At 48.2% G+C, this 5,109-nt stretch overlaps 1 protein-coding gene across 1 annotated transcript in view; it reads left to right on the top strand.

The window, feature by feature from the left end:
- MTARC1 (mitochondrial amidoxime reducing component 1) overlaps nt 1-5,109 on the top strand; it is a 21,649-nt gene that overhangs the window by 14,360 nt on the left and 2,180 nt on the right. The gene's annotated exons all lie outside the window — the stretch shown is intronic.

The following is a 5,109-nucleotide window of genomic DNA, read 5'->3' as shown; positions in this document are numbered from 1 at the left end:
GAAAAAAAAAAAAAAAAAAGAAATGCCTATATGTTTTAAGAGAAGCACGTTGAGGTATATAGGAGTGAAGTGATGTGATATATCTGGGGTGTGCTGTCTATTATTTTAGCAAAGGAACGCGTGGAAAAATGTGTCAAATCTTGATAAGTAGAATCTGTATGATAATTATGTGGGGATCCATTGCACCATTTTTTCTACTTTTATGTTTATGTTAAAATTTTCATAATAACAATTTTTTTTTTTTTGGCGGTGCCGCATGGCATGAGGGATCTTAGTTCCCCAACCAGGGATCGAACGAGAGGCCTCTGCGGTGGAAGCGCAGAGTCTTAACCACTGGACTGCCAGGGAAGTCCCATAACAATTTTTTAATGAAAGATAATGACAGACAATAAGTTTAAATTGCATGGACTGATATTTAAGATAAGATTCATTTTAAAAAGCTGATTACAAATTAGCATATATAGTATTGACTTTTTTGTTTATTTGGTTTTCCTTTTTAAAATATATAAATGTGCCTGAGTAGCTAAAAGCCTGGCAGGCTGTAAACCGAAACATTCATGGCTCTTTTGGTAATGAAATTACGGAGAAAATATATATTCTGGTATGTATCCTCTAAACTTTCTATAATCAACCTGCAGTACTTTTGCTAAAACAACAATTCATGATTCACACACTTCTGTGCTGTTTTCTGCCAAATCTACGGCCGGGATATTGCTGAAACCCTGAAATGGTCGTCTTCACTGGTCCCTTCTGTGTTGAATGCAGGATCACAGGTGGGGTGTCAGGTCTCATCTCTGAAGCCCCTGAGACCCTCGGCTTTGACCTTGACATGCGTCCTTTGGTATCACTTGCAGGGGGGAGGGTGGCCCCTGCTTTAGGCAAAACCCTGGAAGACTTGAGGAAAGAATGCAGTGGAAGTTTGGTCATCTGACATCAAAGCCCTCATGAAAGAGCACATTAAGGGCTGGCTCTGCTTGGGCTTGTGTGACCCAACTTGTTCCCCTGGAATGGGAGTCTCTTTCGTTCCATCTCTCATCAAGCTCATGACCCTCTTTGGACCAGCAATCTAGTCTCCTTGGATCAGCGCCCACCCTTCTCTGCTAATCCTGCTGTCCCAGAAGCTACTAATCTGGCCCCCTCCCTGGCAGGCTGAAGCCCGGGGCAAGGGGCTCTGTCCCGAACAGCACGTTGCCCCCAGGCATGAAGCCGGCACCTGTGGTCCATGGAGACCAGTGTCGTGCATCAAGGCCAGGCTACAGCGAGGTAAACAGCTGGCCTTCCAGGGGCCAGGCTGCATGGCAGAGAGAGGGAGGTCAAGAATAGGCTCAAACAAGGTGGGTTGGAGGGAGGTTGGGAGGGGAGGTACAGAGAGGAATTCTTGCTGTGAAGGGCAAGTGGCTGCTTTTTATCTGAGTCCCCACCATGGGTTGTGGATTTGTGGGAATATTCAAAGAAGGGGCTACAGACCAGCTAAAGGCAAATCCCATCCTTTTGAGGGATGTTGTGTATATCTCGACACCCAAAACAACATTAATTTTCTGTAAAAAGTTAATACGATGGAACACTTAAGATTTGTACATTTCACTCTGTGTAAATTTTATCCCCTCCCCACAAAGTTAAGAAATTTTAACCCTAGGAAATGATTTGCCAGCTGAACTGTTTAGAGGTGAAATTTACTGAAGTCTGCAACTTACTTGGAAATGGAAAAAAAAAATTAAGATGGACTGATGGATGGATAAATACATGATAGAAGAAATATAGTAAAATGTTATATGTAGGGTCCAAATGGTTGGTAATTGGATGGTCTCTTTAAAATTCTTTGAACTTGTGTGCCTGTTTGAGGATGGTCCCAATAAAATGTGGGGGAAGAGTTTACTAGATGTGATGGGACATTCCAGAGCTGAATGGTTCTGAGAACCCACAGCGATGGACTAGCGATTCCTCAGAATGTGCTGGCTCACTCACCACGAAAACAAATCAGAGTTTGGTCTTCCCACTTTCCTGTGCCCACAGAGGAGCTACACGGAGGACGGAGGCAGGGTGGACCCGGGAAGGCGTCCTGTCGTGGGTGTTGGGAGCCCTGGTTCTACCAGGTGATCCACAGGACCCCTCTGTCTCAGGCCCTGGTGAACAGGCCTCGATGGTTCTGTGTGCAAACCAGACAGGTGATTTGGGGAATTGACCGTCATCCTTTTTTTTTTTTTTTTTTTTTTTTTTTTTTTTTTTTTTTTTTTTTTTTTTTTTTTTTTTTTTTTTTTTTTTAAATATTTATTTATTTGATTTACTTGGCTGTGCCAGGCCTTAGTTGTGGCCCGTGGGATCTTCGTTGCTGCTTGCGGGATCTTTTTACTTGTGGCATGTGGGTTGTAGTTCCCTGGCCAGGGATGGAACCCGGCCCCCTGCATTGGGAGCATGGAACCTTAACCACTGGACCACCAAGTCCCCGTCATCCTTTTTTTTTTTTTTTACATCTTGTTCTTTCTGTCTTCCCAACACTGGGCTTGGAGTCTGGCACCTTTCCCTCTGGATTCACAAAGTGCCTGTGTTTGGGCCAGTCCTCTGAATCTTCAGTGCCTCCCCCCAGGCCATCGGGAGCCTGTGTTTATAGAAGGAGGGTAATTGAGCCCAACGCAGAGAGAGGGCAGGCAGGCAGGGTCTCCGGGAGCAGCACAGCCCTCTTGGTCTCCTGCAGGCTCTCAGGAACCATCCCAACCTAATTTCTCCTAGTACCCCAGGAGATGGGGCCAGCCTAGGTGTCTTCTCCTGTATCTTACTGAGATGTAAATTGCCATAGATGCAGTAATTTATGTTCTCTCCAGGACAGACGGCCATAAATTGGGAAGAGAAAGGCCCCGGCTGCCTGACATAAATCACGGAAGCGAAGCAAAATGGTGTCAGGAGTATCCTCTCTGCTCTCTGGCTCTCCGGCAGGATGCTGGGAACCGCACTGCCTTCCCTCTTCCTGGGTCCCCCGTGCCCAGGGCTGTGCTGCTTCGGGAATGCAAGTTCTCAGCAGGGAGACCACTGCTGAATAGCTATGGGCCTCAGGCCCAGCGGAGCCTTTGTCTGGGAAATACTCACAGCCCGAAGCACGGTGGAGGCTGGTTTGCTGGCTTGAAAATATGAAGAGGGAATTATTCTTTTCTTTCTGAAGGGAGAGTGGCTCCCACACTGATCCCACAGGAGTGGTGGGGGTCTATCGCTGTTGCTTTCAGTAGAAAGAATAAAGCTCATTTGTTCTGTGGATGCACTAGTTTTGTTGGATGCAGGAATACTTGGACAGTAAGGGCGTTTGCCGCTCTCCGCTTGTGTTAGGCTGTGCTGTGCCGAGCTAAAGACAGAAGGATTTAGTGGTAGTGATGCCATGGAAGGAGACAACCGCCCCCCAGCCAATCTGGCTCTATCACCTCCCAGTAACTGTGTGACATTGGCAAGTCAGCTATGTTCTTGATGCTTCAGTTTCTTTATTTGTAAAAACTGGGCTAATCATACATCTCCTGGTTCACACTCCTCCTTGATCCGAATAAAGCAATAAATACTGTTTTTCTAATAGATGATAAAATACATAACGACCATCTAGGCTATGGTTATTGATAGTCTCAGCTTATGAACTTGACACCTTCTGAGAGAGGGAAAATCCTGGAGACACTTCTTTCCATTTTCTGAGGCTGCATTAAACGCAACGCAGCCCAACGTGCTCAGCCTTTGTCTCCTCCTCTCCGTGGTGTCTTCACGGTGCTGTTTTATTCCTGATCTGGCCGTATACATAGCAAGTTGGGAGGTCCCAGAAGTGGCCTGTGCCCCTCGGTGGGGACCCAGCGGTGATCAGAGACCCTGCCTGCAAGTCAGGGTCTGGGCATTGACCAGTAATGAGTAAACCAAGCAGCCCTCACCGGTGCACAGCACTTTATAGGTAACAGTTTCCACTCACACCGCGCCCTTAAGGATGGAGACCTCGTGTTTAAGATAAACAGAACGTCTCATGTCTCCCACTAGAGTCAGTCGTTTGCTTCATATTTATTGAAAGAGAAAATGCACCAAGAAAGGCGTTTTAAAATGGATTTGTAATTTATTAATCCCATCGTCATCAACAACAAAATATATATATTTGGAGAAAAAAAAAATCACAGGCGATCCGTGTATGAGGTAATGCTGTGTTTTCCCTCTCTTGAGTAAGTCTGGGTGTGCCCGTGAATTCACAGACCGCTGACAATACCGCCTCAGCCCCACAAGGGGTCGCCGTTGATCTCGTTTGTAGAGTCTCCTCCGTAGCCCTGCAGGGACGGTGTCAGCAGGGGCGCAGGTGGAACGGAGCTGGGGCGGCTGGCAGGACAAGCCGGTCGCCTCGCCCCTGTGACTGTCACCTGCGTTTGTCCCTGCCCTCCCCGCCCCCCCCCCAGCAGGTTAAGGTCCTGGGCTGGGAGGGGCGACGGCTTCTGTGGGTCCTCCGCTCCTAAGTTACCTGGTGCGGGGGGCGGGGGAGTGAGTGTGTGCCTGCGTGGTTGATGGGAAGCGGCAGGGGAAACCCGCGCGTGGCCGAACGTTCGTGTAGGAGAATAAATATTAACCCCCTGAGCTCTTCTCAGGCCTGCGCGTGTACTCAGGAGGTATAAGGAAGACCAGGGATCACATCCCTGGTGGGAAAAGTCCTGACTCTGGAGTGAGCCAGACCTCAGTTCCGGCCCCAGCCTGACCACTTAGATCTGTGAGCTTGGCCAAGTCCGTCACTCCTATGCGAGCCCCCCTGTAAAGTGGGGATGATACGCATTCCCACATAGACTTGTTGGAAGGATTAAGGGGTAAACTGTGTGATGTTCTTCATAAAGTGTCAATGTATGATGCCCGGAACTCCAACTCTCAGTTCCCTCCCTGAGATAGTCAGAGCCTCAGGCTACCGAGCTTGCAACAAGGAGAAATCCCAAGCCATAAAAGTAGCCGATCTGCCCGGATCCTGAAGAAGTCACCCAACCAACGGACACAGATCCCCAGATGTCCTTGGTATTGCATGCTGACAGAGGAGAGGCAGGCTAGGAGAGGTGCCTGCTTCCCAGGGTCCAAGGTCATTGCAGAGGCCTGGCTACAGGACTGGCTGGATCAGCTGCTCATGGT

This window comes from Lipotes vexillifer, unplaced genomic scaffold (assembly GCF_000442215.2).
Source record: "Lipotes vexillifer unplaced genomic scaffold, Lipotes_vexillifer_v1.1 scaffold33, whole genome shotgun sequence".
NCBI classification, from domain to species: Eukaryota; Metazoa; Chordata; class Mammalia; order Artiodactyla; family Lipotidae; genus Lipotes; species Lipotes vexillifer.
Note: the sequence above shows the minus strand (reverse complement) of the source record. Positions and strands in the feature narration are given on the sequence as shown.